The sequence below is a fragment of the Arachis ipaensis genome, chromosome B7, assembly GCF_059453495.1.
Source record: "Arachis ipaensis isolate K30076 ecotype BB chromosome B7, ASM5945349v1, whole genome shotgun sequence".
Taxonomy (NCBI): Eukaryota; Viridiplantae; Streptophyta; class Magnoliopsida; order Fabales; family Fabaceae; genus Arachis; species Arachis ipaensis.
This window is the reverse complement of record NC_142442.1, coordinates 8,029,250-8,049,106: the sequence shown is the minus strand read 5'-3', so window position 1 is coordinate 8,049,106 and position 19,857 is coordinate 8,029,250. Positions and strand designations below refer to the sequence as shown.

General features: G+C 30.2%; 1 long non-coding RNA gene across 1 annotated transcript; it reads left to right on the top strand.

Annotated features, from left to right (window-relative positions):
- The first annotated feature begins 18,526 nt into the window (after window positions 1-18,526).
- Window positions 18,527-19,643, top strand: LOC107609829 (uncharacterized). The gene is made up of 5 exons (XR_001613282.3): window positions 18,527-18,592; window positions 18,699-18,738; window positions 18,824-18,936; window positions 19,043-19,411; window positions 19,513-19,643. It is a non-coding gene; the product is annotated as an uncharacterized LOC107609829 (long non-coding RNA).
- Window positions 19,644-19,857: the final 214 nt, after the last annotated feature.

The window sequence follows — 19,857 nt, the reverse complement described above, 5'->3', positions numbered from 1 at the left end:
CAATGCGAGAATCCTGGCCTTTTTTCTCCTGTTTTCAGTTTCATTTAGTTGAAACTTTTCAACATTTAGTACGTATTTTGTGTCTAGTGGAGATCAGTTTCAGAACTTTCATCACATATCAAATTAAACCATTATATTCACCCAAAAGAAAAAAATTAAACCACTATCATTACTCTATTGTCTTCAATGAACTGTTGCTTTCTAAATATTAGTCTAGATTAAAAAAAAATTAAATTTTACCCAACTTCCTCTAAAATAATATGTATCCTTCATGATATGTCACATTTTAATGGATTATTATCTTAACCATAGTTGGGTTGTAATTTATTATTTGAGATGGATAATGGTATAATTTCTTAAAATATTAAAATTCCACTCTCGTTGAAACATATTTTCGTTCCTCCGTCTTTCTTCGTTATGTAGCTTCGGTCTTTTCAAGCATCACTATTGTGGTCGTGACAAAAAGCAGTGCGACACGCAATTTACTGTCTTCTCACGCAATCTCTCTTTATTCACGCCTTCCTCCCAGTATAGCCAGCGCACTGACGTCCTCTTTCTACCGTGGATCACTCCTTACTAATATAATGGTTAATTTGGTTATTAAATTTTTTATTAAAAAAATATATCTTTAATTTTTTGTGATTAAACATATCTTTATTTAATTACATAATGAAACATATATTCATATGTAAAATATAATATAATAAAATAAATCTATTCATAGTATTTAAAAGTATAATTAAAATTATGAAAATACAAATATAATAATAAAATTTGTACTCTAAATAACTAAACATATTTTTTTATCATACATAAATTATTTAAAAAATAAATATATTATTAAAATTAATAACATAAATTTAAAATGATAAAATCTAATTTTTTTACCGTATTTTTTATAGTATTTTTATTCTTTTAATTTTCAATTTATTAGTAATTTATTATTTAATTAATGATTAACTAAATTATTTTTATGATAAATCATTTCTTATATTATCTTAAAGAAGAGACCAATATAACAGTTTAAAAAATAACGTAAAAATGATATTTTAAATAAAAAATATTTAATATTAGAATTTTTAAATACAAAGATAAATTGTATAAACATTTAAGAGATAAATATGAAATACATGCTTAAAATAAATAAAATAGATAAAATGCGAGTACTCTTGGAAAATAGAGAATTATTTTTGTCTGTTTTATTTATTTTAGACATGTATTTCATATTTATCTCTTAAATATCTATATAATTTACTCTTGTATTTAAAAATTTTAATATTAACTATTTTTATTTAAAATATCATTTTCACATTATTTTTTAAATTGTTATATTCGTCTCTTCTTTAAGATAATACAAAAAATAATTTCTCATGAAAATAATTTATTCAATCATTAATTAAATAATAAAGTACTAATAAATTAAAAATTAAAAGAATAAAAATACTATAAAAAATATTTGTAAGAAAGTTAGATTTTATCATTTTAAACTTTGTGTATATTACTAATTTTAACAATTCATTTATTTTTTAAATAATTTATGTATGATAAAAAATATGTTTACTTGTTTAGAGTCTAAATTTTATTATTATATTTGTATGTTTATAATTTTAATTATATTTTTAAGTACTTTGAATAGATTTATTTATTATGTTATATTTTATATACGAATATATGTTCCATCATATAATTAAATAAAGATATGTTTTTTGAATAAAAAAATTTAATAATCAAACTCACCATTAATTATATTGGTAAGGAGTGATCCACCGCAGAAAGAGAGATCTACTACAAAAGATAAGGAATTTAGCCACAAAAAAATTTCAAAAAACTGTGGCAATTATGCTTTTGCAACAATGAACGGCTAAAGAGGGCAAAGCGTTTTTAATTAGTCACGCTTTTTACTCCAATAACCACGGTTTTAACACCGTCGATACTCCCGTTACTTTGTGTGCTCCAATAAAATCTGCTAAGCAAGATAGAGATCAGCTAAGAAATTAATAGGCCATGATTTGACTCTTTCAAAGATGATCAGAAAAAATAAGATACAACACTTACTTTTTGGATGTAATTTGCAGCTGCTTTGGAGCTGTCAGTTGCATAACATATTTTAAAATGTTAATCAGTAATTTAAAATCTATCTACAGTCAGCAACAAAAGAAAGAATGCATATTGAAATAACAAGAAAGAAAGGTCTAAAATTAATTTTTATTGTTGACTAAAAAAATATAAAAAATAAAATGATCCCATGAAAATTAACCTGAAGAAATGTCACTTTATCCAACTTTGGTGGTAGAATTCCAACGGTAACATCAGGACTTCTAGTACTGTCTTCTACATAGTTTAAATCTGTCCATATTCGTACAAGTTTCAATAATTACAAAACCATGAAACTAAATGGGTGCTATTAAGGTATCCGACACTAAAGTTATAACTTATAACATCATGCATGGAGATCTCAGTACCGACAAGAGCCAAAGGTTGCAGCATTGATACACGCAGATGCAGATCTAGTTCTTACACAAAAAATATTGGGGAAAAAAAAAGTTATCAAGCATACTTTCGAAAGAGTTCCTCAAATTCAGGTTATGCATCAGACAACGCACTCATCTCTACTAACAACAAGACAAGAAGAGAAAACGTAAATCTACCCAGGAGATTCGTATTACAGTGTTTTAAAGGCAAAATTCATAATACTACCTTCAAAGAGAGAGTGACTGTAAGGGAGGTGCAATGAAGCAACTTAGATTCCTTTTAAGTTTTCTTTGCGATTTGGGTTCGCCGATAGAATCAAATTCTGCCGATTTTGTTTGCTTCTTTGGCGACTCGAACTGAGGGTGCAAATCGTGGTCCCTACACTTTCGCAAAACGTTCGTTGTGATCGTACCCAGAACTTAAATAGGAACGGATTGAACGAAACAGATTTGCTCTAAAGGTTAGCTCGCTTGATCTAAGTGCAGGAGCTAAGAAATTACGATTTGGAGAAACTGAAGAAAACGTTACTAGCGAAAGGGATTGGTTGCATGTTATCAAACTTAAATGAGCAATCAGAGAATTTAGTTGGAGGGAGTTATTGTTAAAATTGGGTGAATGAGCTACTAAATATTATAAATGTTAATTTAAATTTTATTTAGTGAAATAACTATAATTTTTTAATTTAGAGTAAAATTTAATTTTAATAAAAAATATCAAATTGTAAAATTTATAATTTTAAACTATATTTCAAAAATTTCACATACTAATTAGAATTTAGAATTTTAACTCGTTCAATTAAAAAAAATATGGTATTAATAAAAGGGGAACACTTAAATAAAGATGCCTATTTCATTTTTTATTAAAGATGTTTTTGTATTACATTTTAATTGATTTTTGTATAATTTATTCAATGTTCCTCGTCACATATTATTAAATTCTTTAAAAGATTTTCTTTCTAAAAATAATAAAAAATATTTAGATTGGACTAAAACAAAAAAGATAATAGATTAACTATTAGAAAAATTTAAGAGACTTAAGCTTGTTTTATATATATATATTGATGAGTGTGACATATTTTTTTATATAAACAATTTTAGAAAAAATCTAATAGTTAATCTATTATATTTTTTGTTTTAGTCTAATTTAAATATTTTTTATTGTTTTTGGAAAGAAAATTTTTTAAAGAATTTAATAATATGTGACAAAGAATACCAAATAAATTATATAGAAACCAATTAAAATACAATACGTACATCTTTACTAAAAGATGAAATATGCATTTTTATTTAAGTGATCCCCTTAATAAAAATTAAAATAGATAAATTTAAAACTTAAAGAATTTGATACCTTTAGATTGAAAAAGAATAAAAATTTTGTACATGGTTAAAAAATGAACTTCCATAAAATTAATTTTATTTTTTTATTAAATTAATAAAATATAGGTGTAAAACTAATATTCTAAATTTTTAAAGTTAAGATTCTGTTCATTAATGTTGTCATAAATTAATAGAGAGTAATTAAATAATGAATAATTAAATTAGATATCATTCCAATCAATCATAATTAGTATTTTTTACTTCTTAAAATTAGTTAGAGCTGTTTTATCAAAGAGAAATATGTACTTTTTTTTGTACTTTTTTAATACTCTTTTTATAATTTTAATATTTATTTTTAATTGAATCATTTTATTCTATCATCAAAGTCTCTAAATTAATACCTACGATAAAATTGGACACCAAAATTGACCACCAAAAAAAACGCAGACAAAAAAATGTAACAACTAAAAAATATAAATAGTAAAATTATATGTATAAAAGATATTTTTTAAAAAATATTATGTAACAGCACTTCCATTATTTTTGTTAAATTCTGGCCCTTGCACTTAACCATCAAAAGGATATCTAATGATTCTATATTATTAGATACAATCTCACACCATTAAAAACATCGTTAATATCTAATTGATGGCTAAAAACCACAAAATCTGCTATCCCCTAGACTTTCTCGAAATATAATATAGATATAATGTAGATGAGGTTTTATTATTTTTGACATCAATACTTATTTTTTCTTTTACTACTTTATTCTCTCTTTATTGACGGGAGAGAACTCGATATTCTCATGTGCTAATGTGAGTTTTTTTTTTAATTTATACAAATATATAATGTAAAAAAAATCATGTAAAAAGTGACATTCTCAAAAATTAAGAGTATAAATTTTAACTATAAAATTTGAAAAATCTTTACCTTTAGCTATTTTATTTTATTTTGCATAAGAAGTGATATTCTCATTTTCATGTTCTGTCTAGAATATTATATTAATTTTCTAAAATTATGATTAAATATATGTATTTTAAGTTTACTATGTAAGTTATTAGATTTTTTTAAAATTTGAAATTGAAAAGTGATAAATGTTGAAAAATAAAAAGATTATTATTTTGGATTTATCTATTTCGTGCTCTTAGGACACACATGTTAAGATTATAAAATAATTTTTTTTATTAAAAATATAAAAAATTTAAATTTTTAATATATTTATTTTATATTTATTAAATAAAAATATTTAAAATTTTTTACTAGTATTAAATTTATTTTGTGCCTTTAAAATATATATTAGCTAAATCTAAATAGAATAAAATCCAAAATACTGCATTATGTTAAAAAATGAAGAGAGAGAAAATTAGTCAAAGATATATTTAATTGAGAGAGAGAAAATTAGTTCGTGAGCATTTACTCTTTCTGGTATTTCTTTGAAAAACTAATATATTTAATTTCTCATAAATCATTTTATTTGCAAAGTGACTTTTGAAAAAAAAATATTATGATAATTCACTCAAATTTGTAGAAACTTTTAAGATCATTCTAAATTTTGTTTAAAACTAGTATTTAACATAGATTTTTGGAGGAATACTAGTAAACTATGAAGTACGGATCTTTTGCCAAGTTAGTTGTTGTGCCTGCGTGTCAGATATATTTTGAATATGATATTTGTTCGATATGTGTATTTGATATCCGATCGTATTTTAATAAAAAAAAATGTATATTTTTTGACATATTTAAATACTATTATGTGTCAGCTTATTTAATTTTTTTTAAATATTTTATATAATTAAAAAATATTTTATATTATATATATATACATCGTATTTTTATATCCTATAAAATTTATATATTTATATATTTATATTGTATATCATATTTTGTCTTTATATTAGTGTCCGTGTATAATAGATAGTAGATTATTAGTAGAATACACCTCAAGCATAGAAATTTCAAAATTAAACCAAGAGCTATATAAAAGTGACCTAATTCATTCCCTATTATGCGGCACTCAAAATGTGAAGCTTTCTTCTCTAGCTATTTACCATAAATATATAAGAGGTCACACACACATGCAATTTAATGGCCTATATATTTGATGATGTAAGATGTATTGCCACCTGGGATTACAGATGTTCATCAAAGATAAAAATATGCATAAAATATAGGCACGTACGTATGAACTGGAAATTAATGAGAGTAGAAATCAAAGGAAAAGGACACAGAATAGACGCATCAAAGTGTAGAGCGCTTGCTCGCTTTCACACTTCAGTATAAGGATCCATGTGCATGATCTTGTTTTGACGTGATCAAGCCAATTTAACATTGTTCGTTGGAGTGTTTGTTTCAACTTTGAACATTTGGATTTTTGGATCAATCTTGATGATTATACTTAACCTTTTTTTTTTTAAGTTTGGCTGGGTGTTTGACGTAGAGCTTTATGTCATGCTAACCTCATCTTTGAATTTACAATTGCATAAAATACAGCAGTTAATATTAGTGCATGAAATACTAATTGTATCTGCGAATATTTAACCCGTTCTAACCTAGTGAAAATGCATGGATTGACAATCTTTGTTTGTTGGACTTTTATTTTTGAAAAATTTAAGATTTATAGTTATAATTTAAGGTTTTAAATTTTAATATTTAAAATATAAAAAAAAATTATTGATATTGACAAAAAAATTTGATTCTGTAATTGAACTTTTCTTTTTTTGGATCGGTATCCCTATTCCTATAGCTAGATCAATGCACTTTCACTACGTAGGCCCATTTCATAAACCAGGCTGAAACCACGATATTTCACTTAAATAGCAGGCCCTCAAAACACCCCAAGGTTGTTGTTCCTAACAAACAAATATTTTGATGCCCATTATATAATAAAGATGTACCATGATGAAGATATAAATTATTGGTTGATTAACCAATTTGGGTTGATCGAGTGGTCACCCTACTTATATGTTTAAGTAATGAGAAAATATAGGGAGCCAATGGTCTAAGTGTACAATGTGTATAATGGAGGTTTATTCAGTATTAGAGATATAACCATTAGTGTTACCTTTTTCTGTCAGGTTAAGCTTTTGGGATGAGTGGTTTCATGACATAGTAAAAGAATTCTAGATCCGAAAGGTCAAGAGTTCGATTTTCGGTGAATCCCAAAATCAGCTTAATATGCAACAATTCATTGGCCAGCGCCAAACCTTTAAATAGAACTCAAATCCTTGATGATTAATTATTGACTTATTAGACTGAAAAATACCATAGACAACAAAAAAATATTATTGATTCATTGCCAAACCAAAAAAAAAAAAAAAAAAGAAAAAAACTTGTCTATTGCCTACAAAAAGCTGATTAGGACCTTTGATTGTTCTCTGTTTGGGAGATTGGCACGCTTAGCATTGATGTGATGGCTTGCTTCTAAATCAGGTTGATAATGTAAGTTTTAGGATAATCAATTTGAATTGATTTAATGGTTAATTTACTATTTCGTTTAAACAAGTTTTGGACGTTTGAATCTTGTTTTGGGTATATAGTAACATATTGGTGAGCACAAACTTTTAATTGAAACTCTGATCCACGATGCATTAATCCTTAACATGTTGAGTTGGAAAATACCGCGAACAAAAAAAATATATAAGCTTTAGGTTGATGGAATGGCCTAGATGATAGTGATGGAGGGAATGAAAATGCATAAGGAATCCGCTGTTGTGGAGTTAAAGTAGAAGAAGAGGGCTGAAATTACTAATCAAGCCTATAGTAATTGACCACAACGTAACATGGCTAAGTCTGCCAAAGAGTTGGTACTGTAGTCTTAGCTTCTTCCAATTGGATCTTGTATCTCTTTCAATTACAGCCACCTCTGTCTCCCTTAACTATAAAGCCTCTTCACATACATGTCACCACTTAGTTTGAATGACATCAATAATCTCTCTCTACTACTTAATAGAATAACAAACTAATACCTGACGTAACTGTCTCGTAACAGAAATGGTTACACAATGACTAAACTAACAGAACTATTATAAACTTGTTTCTTAACAAGTAACAGTTTTTACTGCATTCTTATCTCAATAATTAGGATGTCACAAATCTTCATTCCTTAATCTAGACATATACATAAAATTTCTTTAATTATGTTATATTTTTATAATTATGTGAAATTTAATTATTTTAATTTATTATTAGATATATTTTAATGAAAATTAAAGATAATGATTATAAATACAATAGCTATTAAATACATTACTTATATACCGATTTATTTGTCATATTTAATTTCAATCATTTAAATTAATTCAATAGTTATAAATACATTTTTACATTCTCTTAAGATACATTCTCCCTTAGCATTTAGTTTAGCAACATTATCTTTAGCTTTGTGGTAAACTAGAGAGAGTTAAGATTTGCATCTCTCAAGTCCTGGGCATGTGGCTCATTTGGTTCGTGCAGGACCCTAAATGATAGTTGGTCCATTTTTCGTAAAAAAATTGGTGTTAATTAAATGAAACAAATAGCGATAAATTCTTAAATAGAGTTTCAATTAGCGATGGATTAGTCCTTAACCTACTGAATAATTGGGGGATACCATGAAAAAACAAAAAACAAAAAAACAAAAACTCATTTAGCAGGCCTTTTAAGTTAAATGAATCATGCACATTTTGAGTTTGCTTTTAGATCATGGTTTTTTGAGAATTATTTTTTTTAACTTATTTAAATAAAAAACCATCAAAATTCACATGTACAACAACTAATCAAAAGGCTTTGAAAAGATAGATAGATGTAGAACTTGGATGAAGCAACGACAAATACAAATCCGAGTTGGTGTTATGTGTTTGTGTTACACTATTTGTGTATGTAATGAAATGAAAACTTTAATTTGTCCATATGTCAAAATTTGAACATTCACTTTAATATGTTTTATGACGTTACCATATTTAAATTTTTCGGTTCAACCTTTTATTTAGTTTCTATAATCCTTGTGACAGATTAAATGTTATACATCATTGTAAAGTACCCATAATGAACATGTATGAACTTTAACCTTGTCAAATATTTTGAAGTTTTAGATTTTGAGTTTGTTTCTAGATTGGAATGAGTATATTTTTTTTTAACATATTTAGTGTTAGAAACTTAGAATTCATGATAATACGTAAATAACTCAAAAATGATAAACTTGATAATCAGATGCATTACCAATATGATATAAAATAATCATCTATTTATCGGTGATAAACAAATAAAAAATATAAAATGGAATTCAGTATTAAATTATTATAATTACTAGTTTTTTTTTTGTGACTATTATAATTACTAGTTTAATTGTGGTAGGAAATTTTTTAAATAAAAGTATTTTTATTTATCTACTTATTTTTTGAAAAGTATAAGTAAGCAATGAAAATACTAAATAATGGATATATCGGATATTCAATTCACTAGGTGTGCGAATCGTTATTATAATATTAAGATTTAGGTGAGTAATTTGGGAGTGTAGTGTATTTTTACTTTATTTGGCTAATTTTAGAGCCTATTGTTCACTAAAAGTCATTATCTATCTAGCAAAGTCCTTATCTATTTATTAATAAGCAAATAAAATTCTGTAACAATGTAATATGAATAAAAATTCACCACATTTATCTATAATGGTACGATATATATAATATATTTATATTTATATTACAATGTGTCATCATTAACTAGTAATATCAATATCTTTATTCTTTGTAGCACTTCGCCACTAATATATAGGTATATATATTTATATCTCCACCATATCAACTGGTAGTAGGTGGCTCCACTGGTGCTTCTCCTTCCGGGGGCCCAACTGGTGGTGTATCTGGCAAGCCCGGTGTCGATGGCGATGGTAACGGCAAGGAGGGTGGCGATGGGAATGGAAATGTGAATGGCGAACCGGGTGATAACGGAAATGGAGGGAATTGGAGTGGGGGGAGTTGACCGATTGGGGGGAATTTGAATGGGGGAAATTGACCGATTGGGGGGAATTGGCCGATTGGGGGGAGTTGGAGTGGGGGGAATAGGCCGATTGGGGGGAATGGGAATCGGAAAGTGTTAGTACCTGACATTTGAATCATTAAAAATTATTAGATCATGTGTGTTATCATATGAAAATTACATGCAACTTTTTCATTTAACACATGAAAAAATCGTAACTCAATCGAGGAAGTCCGTAAGCACTTTTATAATTTTTTTTAATAATTGAATGTTTAAAAAGAAGGCGGGTAGAAATTAATTAAAAAAAAAAATAAAAGGATGAACCTAATAATAACCTGATGATTTTGAGTCAGAAGATGTCTCGTCGGGAAAATTCCTAGCGGAGATAAGAACCACTCCGACAAAGAGAGTTAGGACGAGCAAGCTATTCTTAGAATTCATTTTTCACAAGAAAATTAAAACAATCGTATAGTGCGTGGATTTTTATGATATTGATGTTAAAAACTTGATAATAGGGCACTTTATATAGGATGTAAAATGCTTCACTTGACGATAGGTTAATAAAAGTTAATTTATTTGTTATTTTTTTCCTTATATTTAATCATGATCATTGTTTAATTTCCTTATTAATTTTTAGTAAAAAATTCATTCATAGTTAATCGTAATAAAATGCATTGGAGTGAGCATTCAATATTTTCAATATGGATTTAATTGTGATAAAAATTGTACTAATAGATATTGATGATGACTACCAAAAATATTTTATATATCTACCCCAATAAATTGTAGACGAAACAAGTGTATTTTAAATCAAGCTGGTAAGGAGGTCTTGATAAAAGCGGTAATACAGGCAATATCAATCTATGTTATGAATGTCTTTAATTTTTCAATATCCTTCTGCAAAAGAATCGAAGCAGCGACAGCCAGATTTTGGTGGTCGAATAATGAAAAGGAAAGAAACATTCATTGGAAGAGTTGGACAAAAATGACAAAGAGTAAAAAGAATGGAGGCTTGAGATTTAAAGACTTAGAATGTCAAAATATAGCACACTTGGCTAAACAAGCATGGAGGTTGCTAAAAGAGGAGGATGCTATATGGGCTCGGATTTTGAAGGCCATTTATTATCCTAATTGCAATCTATGGGAGGCAGAAGAAGGAAGAAACGCATCATGGATATGGAAAAGCATGTTGGAGGGAAGAGATTTTCTCAAAAGAAAGGGCTGGTGGAGTGTAGGAAGTGGAGTAGAAATAGATATTTAGGAAGATAACTGGGTGGCAGAAAAAGGAAAACTGGGAAGGTGTGTGGATTGTCAACTTCAAAAAGTGAGTGAGTTGATAAAAGAAGGAGAGAGATGGGATGCAAATAAAATTCGGGATTTATTTCCTGACAACATAACTGAGTTAATAATCAAAACACCAATTAGTCTAATCAATAGAAGGGATCATTTTGTCTGGCCGTATAGGAGCGATGGAGAGTACTCAGTTAGAACAGGCTACCACAACGCGAAGGAGAAAAAAGATGCCATAGAGGAGAACAGACTAAGCAAAGCATCAACAAGTCAGAAGCTGCGGAAGGTTTGGGAGACAATTTGGAGGCTACCAGTACCACAAAAGGTAAGAATGTTCTTATGGAAAGCAATGCATGGAATTCCGCTAGTGAATGCTAGCTTGTATCATAGGAAAATAGTAAAAACATTGTTATGCAGTATATGCCAGCAAGCAGATGAAACTGTTGAACATGCATTATTGTTATGCCCATGGACTAGAGTTGTGTGGTTCGGATCTAACTTACAAGTTTTGCCTACGGTTCATAATATGACATCTTTTGGGAGTTGGGTGATGGACACAATTGAAAAGATCAAGAGAAAGACTGGGAAGGACTAGGACAAAATTTTATGCAAATTGGGATGTGTGTGTTGGTGCATATGGAAAGAGAGAAACCAGCACATATTTCAGCAATCACAAGTCAAACAAGAAAAAGTAATATTCACTTCAGAACATCTAGCAGCAGAAGTTTGTAATGCAATTGAGAAAATTAACAATGAAAATATATCAGGAGCAGGCAGGAGCACAGAAAAGAAGAGAGTTACCTGGAGGCCTCCGCCCAAGGATTGGTTAAAGGTGAACACTGATGCGGATTTTTACAAGGAAACAGGCATGGCAGCTTCAGTAGTGGTAGCCAGAGACTGGCGAGAAAAAATTGTCTCAGGATTAACAACTTTCAAGTCAACATCATATTTAGCAGCAGAAGTTCAAGCATACAGAGAAGCACTCATTCTTATTAAAAATCTTCAGCTAGAAAAATGCATAATAGAAACAGATTGCTTACCTTTGGTTCAAGCAATTAAGGCAAAAACTTCTTTGGCAGAGGCAAACGCAATCATCAGAGACATTCTCCATTTGCTGAATAAGGCTCCAGATGTGGGAGTTACCTGGACTCCAAGAGACGGAAACAACTTAGCTCACCAACTGGCAGCAATGGCAGCGAGAATGGATTACAGAGGCAGTGGATCGTCAATCCACCTGCTCAAATTAAGAATACAATCAGAATAGAAGCAGGGTTCGCAACACTTTAGCAGGAGAAAAATATACAGAATCATACCAATTTGGTTCCAGTTTCAACAAGCCATCAAAGACAACACAGAGAAGAGATTTTACCTGGGAGGGTGGGTGTTGAACCAGGGGAGAGTGAAGAAGCTGGAGTGGATGATCAGACTCGAGCATTTGGAATGCTTGGGTCAGGAACTGGGATCTACAACGAACCAACAGAGACAGGGAGAAGGGCCCTTGGTAGAAGTCGCTGGCAGCCTCAATGAAACTTGGGAGGTGCCACGGGAGGGGACAACATGAGTTACCACAGGGCAGGAGTAGGACTTTCCTTAGAGAAATGGACAAAGCACCCCAGGGAGAACGGAACCACTTGCGCTTTAGAGCGAGGAAGCAACAAACCAGGCGAAGCACAAATCGCCACCATTGAAGACGAGGAGCAGCCTTCTTAAAGCAGAGGAGTCACAGCTTTGACGACCTTGAGAAATCAACACCTGCAGAATCCGACTGAAGCCACTGATGAGGGTCCGAGAGCTCGTTCCATCCACATGCAGCAATAGGCTCAAGCTTTCGAAGATCTATGGTCGAAGGTGAAGGAGAAGAAGAGAGGATCGGGGTCAATTTGGGGGTGGGTCTCTGTGTGGGTAGTTCTTCGGGTCGGGTTGAGTTCTGATTGTGTGGGTCGGGTCGTTTCTTTTGGCCTTAGGCCATGTCCAAAAAAAAGGATATAAATTACTGGTTGATTAACCAATTTGGGTTGGTCGAGTGGTCACCCTACTCATATGTTTAAGTAATTGTCGAAAGTTTGAATCTCACCTTGTATCAATAATGCATTGGCCAGCACCAAACCCTTAAATAGAACTCAGATCCTTGACGATTAGTTATTGACCTATTGGATTGAGAAATATCGTAGACAATAAAAAAATTTATTGATTCATTGTTATACCAAAGAAAAAGAAAAAATTTGTCTATTGCCTACAAAAAGTTGATTAGGACCTTCGATTGTTCTCTGATTTGGGAGATTGGCACGCTTAGCATTGATGTGATGACTTGCTCCTAAATCGGGGTGATAATGTAAGTTTTAAGATAATCAATTAGAATTAATTTAGTGTTTAGTTCACTATTTTTTTTAAGTAAGTTTTAAGGTCTGAATCTCATTTTGTGCATGTAGTAACATATTGGTCTGCGACAACTTTTAAATAAAGCTCTGATCCACAATGCATTAATCTTTAATAGGTTGAGTTGAAAAATATGGTAAACAAAAAAATTATAAGCTTTAGGTTGATGGAATGGCCTAGATGGTGGTGATCAAGGGGATGAGAATGCATAAGGAATCCGCAGTTGTGGAGTAAAGGTACAAGAAGAAGGCTGAATTACTAATCAAACCTATAGTAAGTGACCACAACGTAACATGGCTAAGTCTGCCAAAGAGTTGGTACTGTAGTCTTGCCTTCTTTCAATTGGATTTTGTACCTCTTTCAATTACGGCCACCTCTGTCTCTCTTAACTATGAATCCTCTTCACATGTCACCACTTAGTTTGAATGACATCAATAATCTCTCTCTGCTACTTAATAGAATAACAAACTAATACCTGACGTAACTGCCTAGTAACAGAAACGGTTACACAATGGTTGAACTAACAAAATTATTATAAACTTGTTCCTTAACAAGTAACAGTTCTTACTGCATTCTTACCTCAATAGTTAGGATGTTACAAATCTTCATTCCTTAATCTAGACATATACATGAAATTTCTTTAATTATGTTATATTTTTATAATTATATAAAATTTAATTATTTTAATTCATTATTAGATATATTTTAATAAAAATTAAAGATAATAATTACAAATACAATGGCTATTAAATATATTCTCTCTCATGAATTTAATGACTATATTAAATACATTACTTATATACGATTTATTTGTCATATTTAATTTCAATCATTTAAATTAATTCAATAGTTATAAATACATTTTTACATTCTCTTAAGATACATTCTCTCTTAGCATTTAGTTTAACAACATTATCTTTAGCTTTGTGGTAAACTCGAGAGAGTTAAGATTTGCATCTCTCAAGTCCTGGGCATGTGGTTCATTTGGTTTGTGCAGGACCCTAAATGATAGTTGGTCCATTTTTCGTAGAAAATTTGGTGTTAATTAAATGAAACAAATAGCGACAAATTTTTAAATGGAGTTTCAATTAACGACATATTAGTCCTTAATCTACTGGATTATTGGGGGATACCATGAAAAAAAAAAACAAAAACTCATTTCGCAGGCCTTTTAAGTTAAATGAATCATGCACATTTTGAGTTTGCTTTTAGATCATGGTTTTTTGAGAATTATTTTTTTTTAATTTATTTAAATAAAAAACCATCAAAATTCACATGTACAACAACTAATCAAAAGGCTTTGAAAAGATAGATAGATGTAGAACTTGGATGAAGCAACGACAAATACAAATCCGAGTTGGTGTTATGTGTTTGTGTTACACTATTTGTGTATGCAATGAAATGAAAACTTTAATTTGTCCATATGTCAAAATTTGAACATTCACTTTAATATGTTTTATGCCGTTACTCTATTTAAATTTTTCGGTTCAACCTTTTATTTAGTTTCTATAATCCTTGTGACAGATTAAATGTTATACATCATTGTAAAGTACCCATAATGAACATGTATGAACTTTAACCTTGTCAAATATTTTGAAGTTTTAGATTTTGAGTTTGTTTCTAGATTGGAATTTGTATATTTTTTTAACATATTGTGTTAGAAATCATGATAATAAGTAAATAACTCAAAAATGATAAATTTGATAATCAGATGCATTGCCAATATGATATAAAATATGATAAATTTGGAACTCAGGTGCAGTCAACTACTTCACATGAAGTTGATAGTTGAGAGTCATTAGATGAAAATTGAGTCAAATCAGTCAAATCATCTAACGGCTCTCAACTATCAACTTCACATGAAATCGACTTCACGTGAGTTTTCACCATTAAGTTATTATATATAATTACTAGTTTAATTGTGGTAGGAAATTTCTTAAATAAAAATATTTTTATTTATCTATTTATTTATTTATTAATAAGCAAATAAAATTCTGTAACAATGTAATATGAATAAAAATTCACTACATTTATCTATAATGGTACGATATATATAATATATTTATATTTTTATTACAATGTGTCATCATTAACTAGCAATATCAATATCTTTATTTTTTGTAGCGCTTCGCCACTAATATATATGTATATATATTTATATCTCCACCATATCAACTGGTAGTAGGTGGCTCCACTGGTGCTTCTCCTTCAGGAGGCCCAACTGGTGGTGTATCTGGCAAGCCGGGTGTCGATGGCGACGGTAACGGCAAGGAGGGTGGCGATGGGAATGGGAATGTGAATGGCGAACCGGGTGATAACGGCAATGGAGGGAATTGGAGTGGGGGGAGTTGACCGATTGGGGGGAATTGGAATGGGGGAAATTGACCGATTGGGGGGAATTGGCCGATTGGGGGGAGTTGGAGTGGGGGGAATTGGCCGATTGGGGGGAATTGGAATGGGGGGAATATGCCGAGTGGGGGGAATGGAAATCGGAAGGTGTTAGTGCCTGACATTTGAATCATGAAAAATTATTAGATCATGTGTGTTATCATATTAGTTAAAACATATGAAAATTACATGCAACTTTTTCATTTAACATATGAAAAGATCGTAACTCAACCGAGGAAGTCCATAAGCACTTTTATAATTTTTTTTAATAATTGAATTTTAAAAAGAAGGCGGGTAGAAATTAATTAAAAAAAATAAAAGGATGAACCTAATAATAACCTGATGATTTTGAGTCAGAAGATGTCTCATCGCCGGGAAAATTTCTAGCGGAGATAAGAACCATTCCGATAAAGAGGGTTAGGACGAGCAAGTTATTCTTAGAATTCATTTTTCACAAGAAAATTAAAACAATCCTATAGTACGTGAATTTTTGTGATATTGTTGTTAAAAACTTGATAATAGGGCACTTTATATAGGATGTAAAGTGCTTCACTTGGCGATTAAGTTGATAAGAGTTAATTTATTTGTTATTTTTTTTCCTTATATTTAATCGTGGTCATTGTTTAATTTCCTTATTAATTTTTAGTAAAAAATCCATTCATAGTTAATCGGAATAAAATGCATTGGAGTGAGTATTCAATATTTTTAATATAGATTTAATCGTGATAAAAATTGTATTAATAGATATTGATGATGACTACCAAAAATATTTTATATATCTACCACAATAAATTGTAGACGAAACAAGTGTATTTTAAATTTATCATGCATAATATGCATGTCAAATTGGAATCAACACTGAAATTTGAGAAGCATACTATATATTTCATTTTTTTTATTTTTTTTTTAAAATAAAAAATTGAAACCTTCAAAATTGATCAATCTTAGTCTAATATATATATATATATAAAGTTATACGTTAGAATTTACTCTTATACAAATGGACTACTACATATACATGAGTCATCATAATTTGATATGAAATATAATTTTTTTATTTAAATATAAAAAATGACTAATTTTTAAAATACATATGTTTTAAAAATAAATCCAAAATTTGCCAAATCTATTTCATTTAAAGGGCCTGTGATTTCATTCCATTTCTCACTTACCTACCATTTGGAACCTGCTCCTGCAAAATGGACCTACTATATATATATATGAAAATTGTATGGTGCTTACATAAAAAATTAACATATTATACTTTTAATAGGTGGCGTATCATAAAACTGCCACGTATATAGGTTTGGGCTTGGGGTGTCTTTGGGACGCCGCTTATAGTTCCAGCATGATGAGACTAAGGGTTATTTTCACTACAAGAAAAAGCGTATTTATCGACGCAAAAAATCGACGGCTATCTCTTTCGTCGATATTTTTCGACAGCTTGCTATCGATATTTTAAAAAAAATAAAAATAAAAATAAAATAATAAAATCGACGGCCTATTCGTCGATTTTTTTATGATGCATTAAATTCCTATTAACTATCGTCATATTGTCAACGAACCGGAAGGCGAAAATACTTTTATTTTAAAATCGACAGATATGGCGTCTATTTTTATATTTAAAATATCGACAACATTTTCGTCGATAAATTTAAACAGTTCAGATTTAATCTATAAAATAGATGCTAAAGGCGTTGCTTTTTTTTCAAATTAAAATCGACATGAACGCGTCGATTTTATATAATAATATCGACGGCACCGTTGTCGATTTCAGTAACAATGTAAAATTCTCAATCTCATATTATAGACAGAAACAATGTTGATCTTACTACAAGAAATTATTAAAAATAAAATATTAAAATCGACGACAATACTGTCTATTATTTTAGCAACTTTCAACACCTTCTCCCTACAATCACATTGCTGACAAAGGAACGGTTGATAATTATTTTTCTTTAAAATCGACGAATCTTTTGTCTATTTTAATAATTAAAATATCGACAATTTTTGCCGTCGATAAATTTTAACGATGGAGATCTTCTTTTACAATAAGATGAACGGTTTAAATTTATTATATAAAATTGATGGTTAATATGTTAATTTTTGTTTTAACTAAAATCGAAGAACTTGCCATCGATTTTTATCTAACAAAAAATTATGCCCGCGTTTATTACCCGCGTCCTTCGTTTCAATCAATTTCCCAAACATTAACCTCAAACCTTCAGAGACTCAAAGTTCGGAGTGAAGCTGCTGCTGCTTCTTCTTCTCCAACGCTTGAGAGTAGAGACCAGAGAGGAAGTCATCGTCACAGAGAGAGGCAGAGAGCAGATCAGTAGAGCTTCTTTTTCTCCGACGATTGAGAAAACCCGCCATCCTCCGTCGGAGAGCAGAGCTTCTTCTTCTTCTCCTCCTCCGCCGAGCCCGCCGCCACGCCCGCCGCCGCGCCATCCTGTTCATGTAAGTTCCTCTCAGTCTCTCTGATTATTATACTTATTTTTGCAGTTGTTGTATCTACTATTTTCATAATGAAATTCTGAATTTGCATTTGTTAATAACAATCGCATCACTGAAACCTAGTTAGCATAATCAATTCATCACATTTCATCAATCGCTTCATCTCTCTGTGCCGTTGTTGCTGCTGCCTTCAATTGACCGTGCTCAATCAAAATCAGTTACTCTCTCTCTTTCGTTCTTCAATTGATTTTTTTTCATCAATAAAAAATTTTTAGGGAAGAATCATCTCTTGCAGTCTGAGATTAATCAATAATTTTGTAGAAGAAAAGAAGATACCCGAGGTTCTTCTACTAAAATTATTTGTTACATCAGTGTCTTCTTACAAAGCATGATTTTTTATTAAATGTGATCAATCCTTTTCATATATTTATTTCTGAAACTTCTCAGCTATTGAAGACATTTCCAAATGCATCGAAGTTTCTCAAGAGTAAGTTTTCACTGATTCTTTACACAGGTTTCCTAAAATGTCTCTGTATTATAAAGAAGCAATCACATTTATTTCTTTTTTGTAGCACTTGTGGCTGGTTTTGAGGTATGCAATTCTCAATTTGGAAGTTATTCAAGCAGCAATCTCTTTGGCTGGTTTTGAGGTCTTCTTGTTTCTTTGGATTTGGCCAGTTTTGAGGTACTAACCACCACAATTTGTTTTTCTTCTTCTTTTATTATTCTCTTCTATGAAAAAATTAATGAAGTTAACTGTTTTCTAATACTTCTTTTCTTTGACAAGATAGTGAGGAAATTTAAGCCACCACTTATGAAGTTATTGGAGTCTGGAAATATAGACCTTTGTTTTGCCAATCAGGATGAAGCAACGAAACTTCAATTGTAATTTTTTCTGCTGGCTTCTTTCCCAATCTCATTCTCTTTTGCTTTGGTTGGAAAATGTGTAGTTGACTCTACTGTGAACTGTTTGCTGTTGTGCATTGATCACTTGGAGAACATGACTAACTATACAATGATGGTAGTTTGGTTCACACTGCAGAAATTTGTTCTCAAGCCATTGCCTCCCAATATAGTGCATATCAGGATCTGATTCATGAAGCTTTCTAAAGAAAGCTAGTGTTCTCATTGCTCTTGCAATGGCTGCTGGCACTGGAGGGGTACGATGCTTGCTATATTCAGAGTGCTATGTTTTGCTCATATTATTGTAGATTCTAGATTGGCATGTTGACATGTTGATGACCTTTCTCTTTGCTTACAGGTTGTGGCTGGAGAGCTTGAACTGAATCACGAATGCAGTTTGATGCACTGGTCGCCAGAGGATTTCGAATCTAAATTGCAGGTATTTTAAATGTTTTTCTTTGCTGAGAATATATTACCTATACAAATCACTCATCGTATATTTCGTTATGATGAGAATTTATGCTAGATGAAATTTTGACAAATAGCTGGTGTGGAAATTGTGAACTAGTTCATAACTCCGATTCCTAAGGAAACACAAGGATATTGAATTGTGCATTTTTAGGTAACAATATTAGGCTTATGACCTCTTTCCATCGCATTATCACTCGAATTGTGAGCTTAATTTTTTTTATTGATAATTTCT